The 20,113-nt window shown below is 46.6% G+C and overlaps 1 long non-coding RNA gene across 2 annotated transcripts in view; it reads right to left on the bottom strand.

Annotated features, from left to right (window-relative positions):
• The window catches only part of LOC143644890 (uncharacterized), a 119,906-nt gene that overhangs the window by 80,404 nt on the left and 19,389 nt on the right, over nt 1-20,113 (bottom strand). Inside the window, exons 2-3 of one of the 2 annotated variants that reach the window (XR_013156943.1) lie at nt 19,369-19,382; nt 11,422-11,526 (exon numbers count right to left, since the gene is read on the bottom strand). This is a non-coding gene — a long non-coding RNA (uncharacterized LOC143644890). The remainder of the gene's footprint in view (nt 1-11,421; nt 11,527-19,368; nt 19,383-20,113) is intronic. The other variant, XR_013156944.1, reaches the window with a different exon arrangement.

The following is a 20,113-nucleotide window of genomic DNA, read 5'->3' as shown; positions in this document are numbered from 1 at the left end:
TGCCTTGTATTAGTTGCTGTTTAAATCCGTCTTGATTTAAATCTGTCCTTATAGATAGTGAGTGAATGAACATTGATTGAACATCTACTGTGGGTGCCAGGTCCTTTCATAGGCAACATTTCATTTATCCTTGTTTTGCTAACATGTAACAGAGTGATCACACAATGCAGGTGTTCATAAATACCTGTTGCGTTGTCCTCTAAAGAGAAGGGACCTGTATGATTTACGAACTTAGATGCACAGTCACTAAAACCTGTATCTCACCTAGGTTGATCAGTTGGACAGCATAGAGAAGGGGTAATGAACACTGAGTCTTTGCTAAGTCTTTGCTAAGTTAGAAAACTGTCCGAGCCTGAAAACATCCTCACCCTTTATTCTGCTTGGTTTTCTTTTCCCTACCTAGGAAGTCAGCACTCCACCTCTACTCTGCCCAAATCCAGATCTCCTCAGGCTAGGAGGTTTTCACCCCATACTAACCACTAATTATCTGTGGACTTTAGGCAAAGGGGTGCCCCTTGCTGTGCCTCAGTTTCACTTTGTATAAAATAGGAAGTTTGGGTTGGATGACCCCAAGGATCCTAATCAGCTCTATAAAAATCCCTAAATTTTATGTTGAATGAACATATACAAAATGACTTGGGAATTGATTCATTCTTCAGACAAACCTGCAAACTCTGAAAAAAGGAAAGATTATGTAAACAAGGTAATAGATTTCTGCGTGTGTGTGTGTGTGCTCTGTCTGTATATTCTCTGGGTGTGCATCTAGGGGAGAGATGGACACCTGCCAATCCATGAGACTATATTCTCAAGACATTTTTTCATTCATTCAAATGAAGACCTAGAGTATAAACACTGCTTGACTCCTGCCAGCCAGGGGTTACCATTTTGTGGTTGTTCATAGGAAATTAGTGGAAGTTAATTCTAAATACATTAATTTTGTAGTTAAGGGTTTATAGACCTATAGAATCCAATGATCAACATTAGAAGTAAGTTCTTCATTTACACCTAACATCTGACTAACCATCCACATGAAACTTCTGTTGAATAAATGAGTGAATAAATCAACTCATCACATCACCTTCTTCAGGACAGAGGGAGCATGGAACAATTGATTTCAGTCAGATATCAATGAAAACACATCAGTCACTGATTAATAACCAGTTGTTCTGAAGTCAACTATTGTTCTCAAAACTATCAAACAAGATGAAACCTCTCTTCAAACAGATTTGTGTTGGAAAAGGCAGCTTAAATACAAGGTATATACACATCTCATCATCAATTCCGCTTTGGGTGACTCCATGAAGACCTGAGAACCTTCAGCTTCATTTTGGTTAACACGGCCACAAAGTTCTACCTCTCCAAGGACGCTCGAGTCCTTTGCCCCCTCTGCTGTCACAGAAAACCAAGAATAAACTGGGGCTTCGGTGCCACCAGGGTTGGGGGCAGACGATGGCCTTGTTTATATCACATGTTTATTTTATGCCATTCTGATATCTCACCGGGACTACTCTATCCAGGGCTGCATAATATGGGTCTCAACCGTAGACATTCCACAGAGATCCTGATAAAAAGACCCTGGCAACATAAGGACTATTCGTTTCCTACAAGTAAAGGGTTTTTGCTCTGCTGGGGAGAAGAAGAAAAAAAAAATACAAAGAAAGAAGGAATAAGGAGACCAAAAAAAAAAACCTTGATTGGATTCTTTTGGGGAGCTAGGGGTAAGGCTGGCTTTGATCTGCTCTTGGCAACGTGATGTGAAATTCTGAAGGGAAAAAAAATACCCAGACAGAAAAAGGGAAAAGAAAAGCAAGCGACTAAAGTACTTCACAGGATAAACCATAAGTTAATACAAACACAGGAGGAGCCTGAGGCCTCTTCCAAAACAGAGAACCTTCAGCTAAAATCTGCCCAGCTGATCACTTCTTAGAAGGCCCAACACAGTCAGTCTATAAGAAGTAACACAGCCTGGAAATCAGTGTTGTTACGTCAGCATGATCAAAAAAAAAAAAAAAAACCATTTGGTTAATAAAATTTTGAGCAAACAATTCAAAAGACGGCTTTTAAGATTTAATTTCTTCCCATATTTTAGTACCCTTTTAAGAGTATTTTCTCACTATGTTTATGTTTCACTAAAACCAATATATATTTTTCATTTGCTAAGGATTTTCCCCAAAGAAAATTTCCCTCCAAATATGTATTTCCAATGCATTAATCTAATAGATTAAACCTTTTTGTTTGTTTTTGCAGAAATTGCCCAGCACTTTTTTTTTTCTTGAAAGCAGGGCCTTCCCTAAAGTTGTGGGGTTTTATTCAGGATTTTTAATATCCATTATTACTTTTTTAAGGATTGTTCCATTATGGAGTAATTACGAATGTAAAAAGTAACCATCTCTCTGGCTCAAAAAGCCCTCGGGACAATTATCTGTGTGCAGGGTGCAGGGACCTTTTGTCCCTAATAATCCTGTTTCTAGTTTTGAAGAAGGAAATCTTTTTAAGAGAATACTGATTTTATATTTACCTAAGTACGGTGGTAAATTGAGCCACCATATTTAAATAGATAGTCTTAGATACACTGGATATAGCAATTAAAAAATGTTTATTGTGCACAGCTTTGGGGTTTATGCACACGTGTTGATGAAAGAGAAAAGTGATACAGAGAAGTTCATTTGGTTTTATCCCAGGAGTTTAAAACTACCTCAAATAGTCCTCTAGATGTAATTTCCTGTGGTTCTATCTTTTCTTTCCTTTTTCTCTTTATATTTTAATTCTTCTTTAATTATCCTGCCATATGTTTGTTCCCTCATTTTTTTTAACTCATTATCAAAATGAGCTATATTTTTGCTATTTTTTAATAGCAAATTCATCTGTAAATAATGACGGTTGCAACAAATTTTAAGCTTATAACTATATTATCCAGTGCCTTCCTTCTAAGGCTCTCAGAGTAGTTCACAAAGATACAATAAAATCAGGGTTATTTTTCTCTTCACAGGGTTTTGAAATTTGAGAATTGTCATCTTTTTGACTCGACGCTGATGGCTAACCCATTCTAGATAGCGTCTCCCCTATCTACCTGGAAAATTCTCATGTTCCTGGCTGGAGATTTCACATTTATTCTTAAAGATATTTTGATTTAGCATTGTCAGACACTGATAACTGCACAGGTCCATTATAAGACTTATTAAGGAGGCAAACAGGGTTCTGAGTTTAATTCAGATTTGAAGGTAACTACTTTGAAAAAAAAAGACTATCATATGTGGAAAGTAATGTCAATGGTTAGCTTATTTATATAACAGACATGACTTCAGTTTTAAATGAAACTCAGAGAATTCATATCTTTTAGTATACTGGTCAGCCTAAGTCAGCGTGAGACTATGTTTTGATATCAGGGTGCCTTCAAATATAAATGGTCAGTTTGGCCATCTAGGGGGACAGTTGGGGGTATCTCCTGGTTTGTGACTGTGTGTTTGGGGGTATGCGCACACAAACTAAAAAGCCATAATTAAATTAACAGCATGTGCATGGATGACAAGCCTATTACCATATGGTTTCAGGTTTCTGATGACATCATAGAGCTAAGATGTTGAAACAAGCTCCCCTTTAGGCTCTTTGCCCTCTCCTCTCCAGGTCACTTCCTAGCCGCTCACATATTGCCCCCTCATCCTTCCAGGATTTTTCGAGATCACGACCTGCCTCACTCTTGGTCTCCAAGAAAGGTGCATGACATCAAAGATATAATCCTGACCCCTTTGAAGTGAAAGAAGACTTATCAGACCTCATCTTCCCTTCCTTATCACCATAAAACCCCCTTCAAAAAAAAAAAAGATTTAGCTCTATAAGCATGTTTTCCCCACAAGGGTACATATTAACAGCCATTAGGGAGCAAGGAAAAAGTCTATATAAATGGAAAGACTGTCTCCTAGGTTGTTTCTGTTTGCTTAGGAAAATGGCAGTGAGAAGGAGGTGAATGATAATGCAAGAAATTTCATCGTTTTAATCACTGTATGTCTTGTGCTCTCTTTTCCATGGCAGCCATAATACATTTAAATGCAACAGGTTGGTGATCATAATGGAAAATATGGGAAACAATTCAAGATTTGTGAAATGTCTGAAAAATAATTGTTTAATTTCAATTTGAAGCAATTTTGAAACCCAGGCTTGTATTCTGTTTTTTGATTTCTGATTGTTTGGATTATAATTATTTCTGGGAAATTTCCCTAAACTTTATTTAATTCTATCATATCACTCCCCAAGCAACTGTCAGAATCTACTATTTTAATTCATTATAAGGTCTTGCATTTAAAAGAAAACATAGGAAAGTATTTTGCCAGTAAGCAAAGCAGTAAATAAACAACAACCACTATTTATTGTCATGCACAAGGCTTACATAAATATCAATATTATAAGCAAACCTATTTTGATGTTATAAATTAAGATCTCTATATTTTATAATCTATATGCATATACAGAAAAGAAAAATAGAGATGAAATCATTCCAGTGCTAACACATGAACTCTTAAAGATTATGTCAGTAAAAAAAAAAAAAAATGCTATGTTTAAAATTGTATCTGGAAAAATATTATGACTAAAAACTATAATACTAACTAAAAAAAGATTAATTAAAAAAAGAGATCTGGTTTTCAAATTAAGGAATGAATTTATGAATAGTAGAAGAAAGTGGTACATCTCCAAAAAAAGCACATTCATGAATTATCACATATCTCTCTGTGAAGAGTTATCTTTCTTTGGTGCCACATGAAAAGTTAATATTTTGTATTCATAAATAAAATATCTCTTTCGATATTTGAGCTTTGGTTAAATGATCTTTACTAGGATAAATTATCTTTAGTATTGTACAGAAAACAAACACAAAAAGTCAAACACAAAATTTCATTTTCAATTTCAGATTAACTGAGAGGTAGCTCATTGAAAAATATGATTTTAAATCCATAAAATGAAATAAAATTTATATTTTATTTTTTTAAGTTTTCCTTCTTTTAAAAAGATTTTTCTTTTTCCCAGAATTCTAAAGCATCATTTAAAAAAAAAAATTCAAAAGCTAATAGCTAATCCTTAAAAAAAGCAATGAGCTTGTTTTTGTATTCCGGAAAGGAATTTTTAAATTATCATTTATTCGATAATATTGACGCAATTGCAACTGTTTTCATGACCACTTCATATTTCAGTACAAATATTTCTTGTGTAAAACTACGTGAAACAGGTTTTTTGTGACAAACTTCCAAAAGAACAATTTTGAGAGGGAAAGATCTATGAATTAGAGGTTTTTTTTTAAGCCTGCAAATGCATGAAAATATGACATTAGAACATTTATTTATATTTCAGCCTAAAATATTTTCATAAGTATCTGTCTTATGAATAACACTAAGCAAATTTTTTTCTTTCTTTTAAAATGTTTACTATAAATGACAGCTTTTATCCTCCTTTACATACACATATTTTAAAATTTAGAAAATGAGACAAAGAAATTCATTAGGGAAAAACAGCTTTCCCCTTTTCTTTAAATATTATTTCATTGAATTTGGTGTTAAGGTTCAGAGGCAGTCAATAGCTAAAGGGTAAAGTTTAGAGGATTATATCTGATTCACTCCTCCCTTTAAATTTTCTGTAGATTGAAAGGCAGTTATAGAATTTTCCAGACAATTTCATTTTTTTCATAGAATCCCCAGTTCTAGCAATTAAGTTTTCTGCTTTCTTTTTCTTAGCACTGGCCCAGTGCCCTTGCCACAAATTCAAAGGGTGAAGGAGAGCCCTCAATTAAAAAAACAAACAAATAGCACTGATTCTACCTCGAAATAAATGGGGAAACTATTTCCTTTCTTGGTATTTTTTTTCCCTATTAAGCCTAAAATCTGGGCCCTACGTATGAATTGACCCTGGGGATTATTACTTCATTACGAGTTAATCTATGTAATTTATTAGATGAGATATTAAGTCTTTGCAGTTTAAATGGCTACCTATTCCTCTAGGCCCAGAGCCCTGAGCCAGCTCCCCTTATGCTGGCACTATCTGTTCAGCTCTAGACAGGTTCCCAGCCTAGCTGAGGAACTAGGGACTGCTCTGCGTGCTCATGGGGACTCCTTGACATTGTGTTCCCTCCTGCTGCATGAATGTGATTTTACATTCACCTTTCCACTTCCTTGCCCCGATTTCAGCCATTAGAACTATTTCAGGACTTCATTTGGTCCTACAACGGCAGGGACCTGTCTTAACCACAATAACAGTTGATATCAATCGAGCCATACTATACGCCTGAAGCACTGATCTTTGATTTCATCTTCCCAGCAATCTTATGTGGTAGGTACTTTTCATATCCCCATTTTACAGATGAGGAAACTGACTCAGATACATAACTGGCTCAAGAGAAGGAAGTTAATAAGGGCAGTCTAGGGGAGTAAACATACCTCTCACTGAACTCAATCCCCCTTCTCCTGACCACTAGGGTTTACCACCTCCTGAAGCTGTGCTGCCTTCAACGGCTCCTAAAAGGACTGCAGAGAAGAGATGGCAAGAACCCTTGTCTAGGCTGTGCTCGAAACTCCCCTAAACTTTTTGTTTTAAAAAAAGAAAACTCACTGAATGGAAGCAATGTGTAGGCTCTGAATTAAACTGTAGAAAGGTTTGTGTAGAAGGCTCCAAATTATATGAAAACAAACAAACAACAGCATAAAACCAAAGCAACTTTTCCTTCTCTTTTGAATGGTCTCAGATGTGCCTGGCAGGTTTGGGGGTACAAATGGTGGCCATGGACCTTTTTCCTAGTGTTACCCAGAAAGCGTAGAGACCACATCAGGTCCTTCTTATAATCACTCCTGCAGTTTGCAGCCAAGATTTATAAGAATTGTCTGACAGGGCTAGAAGCCAAGTTAAGTGGATCAAAGGGAAGAAAATAAAAACTTTTGTGGGAGGGGAGGCAAGAAGAGATAAAAAGATTTATAAAATAAAGGAAAGTGAAATTGGAAAAAGGAAAAAACAAAGATAAATTGAGTGTGAGAAGGAAAGAGAATATTACTGATGACAGCAGAAAGTGTTGACTTTTTTTTTTTTTTTTTTTTACTTTTTCCTTGGTGGATATCTCCTAAACTCTGAAAATTTGGAAGATATAAGCCAAAGTAAAGGTAAGTGGCAAATTTCCTAGGCGAATTGCCTCCCCCCACCCCCGAACAAAAAGTCAGAAGAGTGTGATTTGCAAAAAAAAAAAAAAAAAAAATGATTAAATTCAATAGATTTTTAAAAAGAACTTTCAAGCAAGGAATTAAAGGGCAATGAAACTGGAAGGAGCTCATCTTCATGTAGAGACGTATAAAGTAGAGAAAAAGATTTTCCTATCAGCCCTTCTGAATTGTTCCCAGTCAGATAGGTACTCCTGGGCACTGCCAGACTATGGAGCAACCGGAGAGATGCTTTGAGAAAAGATGATCTTTTATGTGTCACGCAGGGAATAGTCTGATCCTATGTCTGCTGATTCTATGATCAAAGTCTCATATGACATTTCTAGATGAGTCAGGCACGGGAAAAAATAAACTAATAATAACATTTATTGAGCATTACCTAAATTCGAAGCTTTTTACGTGCATAATCTCATTTAATAGTCATCCAAGTCTTATGGTAGAGGGGGCTACTGTTAGCCCCATTTTACAGATGAGGAAATTGAGAAAACAAAAAGGGCCAGTTTGTACTGCGATGGGTTTTACTATCCTTTAGCCTCAGCAGGAACCATCTGCTACTTTTCTTGTCTGAGTAGAAATTCACTGACTTCCCCATCTTCCCACAGTCTGCCACAAATTCATTACAACTCCATATCTTAATCTGCGCCTTTTAAAAGATGGGTCACTTCATTTCCAGGGCCATCTCCTAGAAATGACCACTGGCCATTCACCCTGGAAGTGCTGAATAACAGCACCCTAAGTTTCCCCGAAAGGAAGGTCTGCCTCGCCACCTGATTGGTACTAAAGTCAGTAAATGCCCTTCTGCTCTAAATGAAAAAAATCAGGCCTTGCTCATTGTAAGGAAGAATTCTGAGGGTACTGAGGGCGAGGAAGAAAGAGGCTCTGAAGATACCTAACTAGGTGTGAAATCTTTGCACATTGACATCTCCAGGTCCATTTAAAAACCTCAGCAGAACTGCCAGCCACAGAGCCCCTTGCTGGGCACAATGCAAGCAGTCCGCTGGCCCAGCTAGGCCAGAAATGTACTTGTTCTTTCCTTTGCAAGGAACCCCTGGCCTATCCAGCTGTGATTTTCCCTGTTGGTAAAATCACCAGAGGAATTCCATCTTTGCCACAAGTCATGACACTGTGACTTCATACTGCTTAGTCCCAAGACAAACCTTTCTTCCCCTCCCACATCCCCTACCTGGCCTAGAAGATGGGTGTCTCTGAGACATCTGCAGGACCAGGCTGCTGCCATCTCCCTGCTCAGGACCAGGCTGCTGCCATCTCCCTGCTCCATGCCTGACCTGCCTCTCAGTTACTGATTTGCTGTTTCATGTTTATTCCAGCCACCTGCAATATCAACTGAGTTCCAAATATTTGTTCTCCTAAAGAAGAGGACCAAATATCCGAATAAAAATTCAACAGAGAGCTACAAGGGGAGAAAAAAAAAAAAAGGAGCAGCTAAAAACTAAGATCTGACAATGCAACCTAAGCTTTAAACCTTAATATTGTAAAATAGGGGCCTAAGAGACTATGTAGATGATATATTTTAAACTTGGGAGCCAAGCAGCCTGCGGAAGCCATGAACCCCCTAAAATTGTATAGGAAGTGTCTGGATGTTGGTTATAGTTCTATTTTCCTGGGGAGAAGTTACATAGCTTTCATCAGATTATCAGAAGACAATTTATTGATATCCCTACTACGTAGAATAAAGTCTGATACATAGTAGACACTCAATAAACATTTGATGAACAGATGAATGAATGAAAATTGTTTCAGCTCCAGAGCACCTAACTTTATAGATGGAGAAATTGAAGCCTAGAGAGGATATAACTGCTTCTTCAAAGTCATAAACCAAAACCTCAGGACCGGATAGAATTAGCTTTTTTAAGTCTTTCCACTGCTAGTGTTGTTTTGCTTTTTAACTTAATTGTATTTTTTACCACATTTCATTTTTCTTCTTTCCAATCCATTTCTTTTTAAGCAGAGAAATGCATCTTATTTCCTAGGATAGTCAGAAGTTGTGGTAAGTATACCCAGGAAGGGGGCAGGGGAGCAAAACGCAGAGACGAGTCTATGAAAATGGCCACCTGAATAATTTATGATAGCACATGCAGCATGGCAACCATTTGTGTATGCTAAGGTCATGATTAATACGGCACCTAAATGGCTTCCTTTGGTAGAAGTATATAAAGCTGAAATGGCGGAGTGGGATCTAAGGGTTGGCAGTAAATCTTGCACTGGTATTTCATTAAGCTTAAAACTGACCAAGCCACGCAGCTGCCCTATGAACAGGTGATCTGCAACATTCTAAAAAAAAATACATATGAGTGACAAGGACCAAGCAGATGCCTGCTTAGTCTGAAAGCTCCATTTGAAGGCTCCCTTGCTTCTGAAGTGGTATGAGAATTCAAAATGGACTTACTGCCCTCTGAGGAGCTCACATTTAAGCCCAGCAAGCTAGAAGGATGAGAATCAAACTGCCACCCAGAAGAAGAGAGAAATAGGGGAGAGTGGGCTGGGCCTCATGGAGCTGCTTCCTGCTGGCAGAGGTTTTGAGAGAAACCAATGCTTGCATTCTGTGACACAGCAAATTTCCTGTGCTGATGCCTTTCGTGGCAGAGCAGGGCCAAGGTGGAGGCTCTGAAGTCTAGGCCACGTCAGAGACAAAGCCATGCTTAAACCTCTAGAGACGTGCCCAGAATGCTAATTGTGAGTAGAAGAAACTTTCTGCAAACGCTTCTTTGAACCCTGGTATCTAAAATGCAAGTCACTTTGGTCAGGAATCTGCTACAGTGCCCTGGATAGTGTTTATGGATTATCTGTTTTAGTTGGTAGTGATAGGAAATATTTAGTGAAAAAGAAAGGACCCAGAGGAGGCAGTAAATAACCTGACTTTATTAAGCCCTGGCTATGTGACCTTGGTAAAATCACTTACCCTCTCTGAACTTCCATTTCCTGATTTATAAAATGAAGGTATTGGTCTATATACCTGCTTTAGTTCATTCTGGTTTTGGCATCTATATATTTTTTCTAAGTTTGAAATGTAACCCATTGGCAGATTTTTCAAACATGATTAGGAGAGGTTACCCTTCAAGTAAGAAAATTCTGGTATTATTTCTTAGATAGCTCCATAGTACAATTGAAATACCAATTAAAGAGGGTGAAGGGGTGAGGGGGCGGGGGTGCGAGCCCCTTGGAATTAATACCAACCCTATTGCTCAAAAGTAGAATGCTGCAAACTTCAGATCTTAGATTTCAAAAGGAGGATTTAAAATAAGTTAAGGTGAGATGATTCTCAGTCAATGATTGCAATGGCTGTATCCTCATTTTACATGGTGGGAATTATAGATGATTCCGGTCAATTTATTCATTACTTGAGTTCCACTTTCAAAATGTAAAAATTTCAACCACAACAAAAAACCATGTAATAGTTATTTATTACATATGGGCAATAGGTCTGCTGTAACTTCTGATCACTGTGCTTCTGTTCTGCCCCAGGCCACAAGTTTCCCTCTAAGACTTCCAGCAGCTCCCTACGTTTTGCTCACATCACATCCAGGGGTTAGCCAAGGTAGCTCACTTTCTCCCTTCCTCACAAATCTAACAGCCCTGGGGTTTCAAAATTCTCTGCCAAACTCTGAACTGGATTCCCCAGAAAGTATCACAGTATGACTTGAAGCTCAGAAAGGCAGCCGAAAAAAGCTCTGTAGCAAAGGGCTATGCAGGTTAATAGGGAAAGTACATGTATTTGAGATTCATGCCCAACCCCTCAGAGAAAAAGCAGGGTCAATAACCTAAAACTTTTCCTATCCATCCAATGCCAAAATCCAGTTAATAAAACAGAATTCAACCTTCTGGCTTCCTCAGAGAAACTGAGCCCCCCAAAAGACCCTTCAACTCTGCACCTCCCCTGTGCTTGGGGCCAGGAATAGCACAGGAAATGGGGGGAGGGGAGGGAACAGTGGCCCCCACCCAGGAAGCCCTGTATCTCTCAGTAGTGTGGGTTTGAAAGCCCAAGTCCTGTCTGGGGGATGGGATGGGAACTGAGCCTGTCGGGTGGGGTGCTGTGTCCTTCCTTTCGCCCCGTGGGATGGGCACCTTTGCTTGCCAAGGGCAGAGCCATCGAGAACAACGCCCAAGCCCTGACGTCCCAGCTCCCTTGCATCTCGTCACCAAGTGGGGAGTGTACATGGACGCCTCTAGAGCCAGCCAGGAGGAAGAGCCCATGGGATGAGGAATCTGCACTCACCTGGGGTCCCAGGGCTCATTCGTCTGGGCTGGTCCACACTGTGATCTCCTCCTTCCGCGGCGACCCCTCACTCAGGCCCCAGGCAGACACAGCAGGTATAATCACCTGAGAGGGCAGAAGGTGGACAGGGTTACTCTCCAGGCTCAACGAGGGAGTGGAAGAGAATGGGGGCTTGCCAATTCATAGGAAATCAAGGGGTGGGGAGGCTGAAGGGAGGGAGAAGGACCGCAGGGCACATCTAGGCCATGAGCTACCTAGGCATGGGTGCTGGTGCAGAGGAGGGGCTTTGCAGAGCTGCCCACAGAGCCTGCCAGCATGGGAGGCCCTGGAATGAGAAAAGGGTCCCGATCTGGGGCTGCAGCAGGCCTGCCCAGACCCTAACAGAGCAGGTTAGGGGGACTCAAAGCAACCACGGGCTGGAAAGAGCTTAGAAGGTCCGGCAAAGGGAGGGACCTGCGTACAGGCCGGGAGCAGAGTGGACGAGGGCAGCCGAAAGGAGGCCAAAGGCAGGGCACGTAGAGCACCTAACCTGGCCCAGGTCCTCCTCTCCCAGCTGGGGGTGGGCTGTATGGAGGGGCTTGGCGGTCCCTTTACTCCTTCCCTGGTTCCAGAGACAACCCCTGGTCTCCATATCTGCACAGGCAAAAACCGAGCTCCGTGGCTGGGCTGGAGAGACCAAATTTCCCCAGTCACTTCCCATTTCCCAGGGAGAAGCAGACCCGGGGTGAGGGGGGGTCCTGGAGGCACTGTCCCCTCCCCTACGGGAGCTCCAGAGGTTGGCGTCAGACCTACATGTCTGGAAGTTTCCATCATTCCCAGGCTTATTAGGTGATGGGGAGTGGGGGTGTGGGGGGTGTGTACACATTAGCAATTTGAGGGTTCAGAGAGATTACACCTCCTCCACCCTCCTTTCTCTGCAAAGTGGGGAGAAGGGGGGGAGAATCAGCTTCCACTAGCCTCGGCTGACGCAGCCGCCCTAAGGAAGGAAGGAAAGGTGCAAAAAAGCCACTGATTTTCACATTTTATGAAGGAAAGGGGCGGGGGTCCTTTCCCCTAACCCCACCCGAATGACAGACCCCCTCCGCAAGCCAACAGCCCCCAAAGTGAGCAGCCCAGCCCGGGCATGCAGTCGCCCCAGCAGCAGCCGCAGCAGCAGTACTTTTACCAGGCAGCAACAGTTGTCTGGCTGAGGCTCGGGGGCTGAGGCAGGCTCGGGGGCCGCACGACGCCGACTTTTCCGCCGAGGGTGGAGGGTGGGGGGGTGTCCTAAGCCCGGGAGCCCCAGCCCCAAACCAAGCCCGGGTGGAAGAAGAGAAGGGGTCGGGATGCAGTAGCCGCTCTCCTGGCTCAATCCCTTCTGTGTAAGCTCCCTCGCCTAGGTCACCTCTCTCCCATAGCTGGTGGAGGTTCAGGCTTTTGGAGAAAGGAGGGCTTTCTAGCTGGGGAGGGGAAGGGGATGTAGGAAGGAAAAGACTGAAGAGGAGCCGAAGGGACACAGGGTGAAGCTATTTTTAATCTAATGTGGCTCATAAGCTTTTCCCTCCGCTAAGTTATTGCTCCACAGACGGCCCCAAGTGAGAAGCAGGGAGGGAAATCCCCCAGAGCTTTTACTTTTCCTCCATCTTCTTTACAGATATTAGGGACCCTTTTTACTCTTTCAGGAAGCGCATGAAGGGAGGGAAAACGTCCTTTATCTGGGCCGGGGGACTCGGATTTAGCTCTAGAGGTTGGAGTCCTCGCCTTTGGTGCCTTCTGGCAGGCTGAGCTCTAAAGGACTGCCTCTGTCCAGCACCCTCGGATTCCCTGGTCCTTTCCTTAGTCGGGGAGAGGATGGAGTCCCTGGGCTCAGACAACAGACAGGGAACTGATGATGGGCGTTTAGGTGCTGGAAGAACCACGGATGGGGTGCGGGGGGCGGGGCGGGGTGTGTGTGTGGGTGGAACGTGAAGCTTCGCAGTCCTGGGTCTTGGACTCTCGGATCCCTAGACACATCCTCCATCTGTGGGCATCTGTGAGGGAGCCCGGGTGTCTCTGTGTGTCCTTCTGGCCCAGTCCCTAAGGGCATCTAGCAGTGTTCCTGGCTGGCGAAGGGCATGGGGCGCAGAGCTTGGTGAAGGCCCGATTTGTGCTACTTGTAACCGAAGTGGTCACGACTGCAATGAGCGGGGGGTGGGGTGGGGGGTCCACGGCCGCTCCCCACTCCTGCAGCTCTGTCTGCCTCCCCAGGACGGGGCGCCTCGAGAGGCCGGGATGGGGCTGCTGCTGCTGCTGCAGGCTGAGCTGCTGAGTCGCGTGCAACCGCATCTCTCAAAAGCTCCTTCTCTGCGGGGGTTCCCCCCAGTTTTCGCCTGTTTTACCCCTTTAGATGCTACTTAGATTTGAAAAAGAGGAGATGGGGGGAGGGGAGAGAGTCAAGACTGCAAAATGCCCTATATTAGGTTGGAAGCAGCCGTGGGGGGTAACGAGAGACTCCGGGGAGCGGGCGGTGCCTGTGTGTTTTCCCTCTTTTTCGGAGCTACCTAATTCGCCTAGGCTCGCCTCACCTCCCGGCCCCCCGCTCCAGGGCAGAGAATGCTAAGGGCCTCGCGCTCCTCCCTCCAGGGCTTCCCCACCCCCATTTTGCAAAGTCGGCTCATTAGGCTCAAAAATGACCCTAAAAATGTCCTAAAACTGATTCATATTTCAGGTACTGACTTGGCCCTAAGGCCAGATTCTTTGCCTTTTTTTTTTCTTCTCTCTCTCTCTCTTTTTATATTGCAGCTGGTGAATGGGGTTATTCTGGGTGTGGGCGGTGGGTGGGGGAGACACAACTTCTGTAAACTTTTATTGTATTTTAGCTTCTCCCCACTTCTCCGAAAACACAGTCGCCCCGCCCGCTCCAATTCCCCCTGTGATACAAAGTCGATTAAAAAGTTGGGGGCGGGGGACCCACGCGGAGGAAAGGCGGGTAAGCAAAGCCTCGGGAAGAACTGAAGGGGCCGGGGGGAAAGGACGGATTCTTCGGCGGAGAGCTGGGAAAAGGCGGGCAAAGCTCGGACCGAGCCGCTTCGGCAAGGTGCAGGCTTCGGCGATCGCTGGTGGCTGCCGTTTTCTCGACGAGCGCGTCCTCCTCGAATGCTTTTTGGGGTAAGGGCTTCCGGCTATTGAGTTATGTACAGCAAGCCCAGACCGCAAAAAGATTCGCGAAGGGCAGAGTCTTGCCGGCTGCTTCAGTCCGCCGCCGCCGCCGCCTCCAACCCAGGATGTCTCCGAACCCCGGAGCCGAGCGGGCTGGGTCTCCCCTGCGCGCTCCAGCGCGGCTCAGCCTCCCCACCCCGCGCGCCGCCCGTCGCTCTCACGTCCCTCCTCGCGCTCCCCGACCCGTCTCCCCATTTCCCCAGGCCGTCCGCGAGCCCTCCGCTCAGCCCCGCACAGCCGCGAGACAGGTGTGTGACCGGCGAGAAGGGGAGCGCGGTGGGGACCGGGGATGCCGGAGCCCAGCCTCCACCCCTCTCCCGTCGCCCCAGCACCCCGAACCTCCTCGCCTGCCTGTCCTATCGCCCCCATTCCCCCATCAGGGTTCCGCCAGAACCCGGCTGCAGGTTAGCGGATCTCTGAACAGGTACAGCTCGGATTCCCCCCGAAATCCCTCTAGTCCCTCCTAGTCCCCTAGCCGAGGTTCCAGCCGAGACTACAGGCGCTGCGTAAAGAGAAAAACTCCCCCAGAGCACTAAATAAATACAGACCAGGTCGCCAGCTCATTGGTGCGGACTAAAATCGTCACCCACCAATCAGGAGAGAGCTCACATTTCTTTTTTTTTTTTTTTTCAGAAGGGGGAGGGAGGAAAAAAATATTTCCATTTCTAATTATTCAACAACACCTAGTCTGGAACACGTTAAAATATTGTTTTTGCAAAAAATCTGGTCGGGGAGCCCTCCGCCCCCTCCCCATTCGAGGCCAGGAGAAGAATGGGGGCGAAACACTGGGGAATGGGGGATTCAAGAGAGAGAGACCTTTCCCAACGGGACCCAAGCCAGAGGATCCAGACAGAAAATGACAGCATGGCAAAGATGAACAGAAAATAAACCCAAACTCCACTCTAGTCAGCCTATTTCTAGAAAAATGATAATGTCTCAACTCCCCCCATCCCTCCCCCACCCCCAAAAGTTCTGAATGCTCAGTACGAAGAGTGAAGTTCCACCCTCCGCGCCTCCCCCGAGCCCGTCTAGATGTCAGGTGTCTAATGGTCCATTCGCCTCAGGTGCCCTTTCACTGCTGCAGCCCCCCCCCTCCCTACCCATTCTGCAGAATGTTGGGGGAACTGCAAGGGGCGAGTCCCCCGTGGACCGCCGGCCCCCACAACGACGGGAGTTTCCAGTATCTGCAGAAGGAGGGAGAGGGGAGGGGAAGAGAGACGGGAGGGGAAGGAGGGAGGCGATCTCTTTCCCTCACTCTCCCCCTTCCCTCCCTCCTTCTAGGCGCCCTCCCCCACCCCATCCACCCAAACTTTGAGAGGTTTGTCCTTCCTCTCCCCCGTGCAGCGCCACCCTTCTCACGCCCTCTTCGCCCCCCAGCCCCATCAGTGGGTAAATCGGTTGTGGGCAAAAGGCGTCGTGACCTCCTTCCGCCCCTGAGGCAGTCCTCCAGGGTGGGGGGATACTGTAAATATTGTAAGAACTTGGAGAGAAAGTTCTCATATTTGCTCTTCGCCTCCCTGCAATCGACGTGCGGGCGCGCGCACACACACACCCTCGCCCAGCACGCGCGGAGAAAACGTCCCTAGACGCGGGAGTCACCGTCTCCAAAAGTCCCCGTCGATCCAACCCCCTCCGCCTCTCCATCACCCCCCTGCAGCGCTGCGACCCACCCACCCTCCCATTGGGTTCGGCGACGACAGACGCTCGCACACAGCCCCGGAGGGTGGGCGCGCCCGCCGCTCGCGAGGGGGCTCCACGGTCCGCGCTCGCCGCGGCTGCGGCGCGGGGCAACTGGGAAAAAAGTTCTGCTCAACCAACCATTGAGCCGACCGACCATCGGCCGACCACCTTCTCCTTACCTGAGTCTTGGGGCCGGGTGAGCACTCCGGTCCAGTCCGCACTGCAGCCAGCTTCGGGGAGCCCCTCTGCGGCCAGCGCGCGGCCCTCCCGCTCGGTCCCCGCCCCCACGGGTGCACGCCCGGCGGCGAAGCGGGCTTCTCCAGGTATGTATATAAGTTACAGTGCTGTGTGGGAGGGTCACGATCTTGGTAATTGCGGCTCTCCGAGCTTATTAACCCCTGCGGCTCTGCCTTCCACCAACTTGTTGAGGACTCGTCGGGCCGCCGGCGAGCGAGCGAGCGCACCAGCCAGGGCGCCGGCCGGGAGGTGGGAAGAGGTGCGCGGGGCAGAGAGGAGAGGGCGAACAGCGAGCGGCGGAGTTCAAATGCTCCCCCCTGGCAGCGGTTTTCATTGGATAGGTCTTCCCCCCCCACCCCCGTCTCCCCTGGTTTGGCGCCCCCCTCTCCCCCCGGCCCCACCACACACACCGTCTCCCATGTAGGGGACGTCTCCAGGCGAAGTCACGATTCCTTCTCAGTTCGGAATGAACTGTGACTAGAGCCATGACGCAGCCAGCGCGCATTACTCACTTTTTGCAGTCACGACTTGGGAATCCGTGCTGGTTCCAACCAAAATTACACCGCTACCATTGAATTATTTAATAGGATCCAGTTCGGGGGTAAACTTGTGCATTGTGCCAAGCGATGGGGAGGGGAAGGGGGGCGAAGACAAGGGAACATGAGGACATGGGGCGTCCCCCCCCTCGCCCCCCGCTCTTCCTGGCTCTCGGGCACCCCTCGCCCCATCGCTCCACGTGTTGCAAGTGTTTTATTGCGCTACCCTCCCTCCCAGCCCGGCCGTTCCCCCTCCCCACCCCTCGGCTTTTTCCTTTGCAACTGTGGCAGAATTTGTAAACACAACCACGCAACCTGCGCGGCTGAGAGGGGCGAGGCTTGGGAAAGGGAACAAGTATGGCCCAGCGAGTGACGATGAGGCCGAGGGGTGGGCCCAGAGCAGCTTTGGTTAGCGCTGAATTGTCAAGACAAAGTGTGGGTTGCAGCGATATTTGTGTTCTTCTCCAAAACATCAGTAACAGCTCTTGTTACTATTATGAGTTGACGAATACTCAGTCTCAGCCGGGGAACCTTCCCAGAGAGAGACTACTTCTGAACTAAAAATAACTGGACCCACCCTCTTTTTACCCCCAGGGTTGCACCCCAGGGTGCCCTGCATGGGTGGGGGTTCACTGAAGCCAGAGACTGTTGCTGGATTGGGATGGGATAAGGGGACCAGAGAGAACGTGGGCTACCCTTCTCTCTCGCCTGAAAACTAGCCCCCTAGGTACTTACCTCACAGTCTCGAGTTTGTTTATTTTAAAAAATATTATGTAGACAATATCTCTGCATACACACAAGCTTACTGCAGATTTGCGGGAGTGCTTCGTTTCCCCCATGGTCTACAGCCCACCCCCGTGGGCCAGTTTGAAGATGCATTTTTGTTTTACCTCTCAGAGGAGTTAATCAGCACGAATGTCTTTGTGTGCGTGTGATATTCAGTCCCTCTGATAACCTTCCTCCCTCCTCACCTGTCTGACTACAGGTTCGCTCAAAGTGTCTGGAGCTGATTGCAATGAATGTCAGTTTAGGTCGAGCCGACAACCCTGGGGAGTTGACGGTCCCCTCAACAACATTTGGCTCGGTGGAGATGAGCCCTCCTACCCAATTCCCCTCAGAGCTAGTTTGCAGAACCCCTGGCTTCTGACTTTAAGGCACTGTGGTTCCCAAGCTTGGATTCTCTGCGCATCGTACCAGCAACTCCTGGGCTTTGGTTTCTAATTCAATTATTCCACCAACTCATTGGGGCCACATACACAATTCTACACACACCCCGGGAACTGCAGAACATGGGAGCGTGGGGTGCACGAAGTGGGAGGGGACGAGGGTCTGACTAAGGCAACCTACAGCCTCTTATTTTAAAGGTCCCCATCACCGAGGAGAAATCTTTCAAATTCACTGGCGGGAAGATGCGGGCGCCTCGGAATAGAGACCCAGAGAGTGCCGGGCCTCTGCGGGGGAAAGCTGGAGAACCACCAGCCTTCGGTTCCTGGAGCGCTGGGCCTTGGCTCATCCTCGAATCTAACACCTCGCTCCCCCTCCTTTAAATTTTTCCCCCTTTCCTTCCCACTCGCCCCTCCTTTCCCCAAAGCGCTCACCGAAGTCACGACTATCCCCTTTGAACATCCTTAACCCGCTCGTCTCCGTGTCCCTCTTCAGCATCCAGGGCGGGGCTATCCGCTGCTGGAGCCAACTCCGCCCCCTGGCGCTCGGACTTGAACCCGCTGAAGACTAAGGAGTTTTCAGCACCTGCTCTGCGTGGACAGCTCCGCGCCCTGGACCAGCCCCGGGCCAGGACCCGGGTCCTCAGACCCCCGGTCCGGCGCAGACGGAGAAATTTGTCAAAGAAATAGGGATTTTTCCCTCTCTTTACCTCCCCAGTCCCGTCTATGCCATTTTAATCTCTATTGCACCTTCTCCATTAATCTCGCAGAGAGCTGGCCCATTATATCGTGTCTGGCTACCCTTTAAGACAGAGAAAACCGGGAAGGAGGAGGGCGGGGGGACGCGTCGAGACAACCGGACTCAACAGCGCCGACCCAGAACGAAACAGAGAGTTGCAGCAGCTATTGATTGAGAGATTCGTCAGGGTGATTCCCTGCTCTGCCAGAATTCCCTCTCTCGGTTCCTTTGCATGCAGCCCCAAATTCACTACGCCCCCACACAGCTACATTCCTCACCCCCACCCCAACTCAGACCCTCCCTTTTCTTTAGAAAGGGGGTAAAAAAAAGGCAGCCAAAAAGAACCCCGACACATGCACAAAGTAAGCAATAGCTCACACAGTCTGCGGCATGCACACGAGATAATATTACTTACCCACACGGGAACTCCTTAAAAGAGAGAAAATATAGAGGGAAGGAAGAGAAAGTGGAGAGAGAGTGACAGGAGAGAGAGGAGAGGAAAAATCCAACAGTTAATTTCCAGACATAGTTGGGGTGGGGGTGGGGGGGTGATGCGGTGATGTCCAGGTTTTCTTCCACCCGCGCTGGCTTTTTATCCCAGCACAGCCCTCGGTCTATTTCTGGAACACGATCAAACCCTGATGCTATTTTTAGCAAGTACTGGAAAAAAAAACCCTCCACACACAAAGGCATTTCGCTGGAACGTTACGTCCAAAACATTAAATGTGCATTAAGCGCCCCCTCCCCACTTTTTTCAACACCATCAGACTTACTTACATTATTGCAGAGGATGTTTTTTCAAAGCAGAAAAAAAATACCCAAATATTTCCTATATTCTCCCTCCCTCTAGTTAACTCCCATCTGCTCTGCCTGTTGCAAGCTCCTCGCAATCTCCCTGAGCTGAAGGCTCTGGAGTGGTTGTTAGAGCTGAATGTCTCCATTGACCAGATCCCCTACTTGCTGGAGAAAGGGGGATGCTTAGGCCCCTTCCCCAGAAGAGCTTCCCAGGAAAGCTCTAGAGTCTAATGGAGATGGAGATTCCCAAATAAGAAGAAGAAGAAGAAGGAAAAAAAAACAACCTTCTGTACCCTTCCCACGTTTCCCACCCATGCTTTGCAAAATCGCGTTGTGTTTGCAACACACCGCCTTTGGAAATGTAT

This window comes from Tamandua tetradactyla, chromosome 8 (assembly GCF_023851605.1).
Source record: "Tamandua tetradactyla isolate mTamTet1 chromosome 8, mTamTet1.pri, whole genome shotgun sequence".
In the NCBI taxonomy this organism is placed as follows: Eukaryota; Metazoa; Chordata; class Mammalia; order Pilosa; family Myrmecophagidae; genus Tamandua; species Tamandua tetradactyla.
The sequence above is the reverse complement of the archived record's forward strand: the minus strand, read 5'-3'. Positions and strand labels throughout refer to the sequence as shown.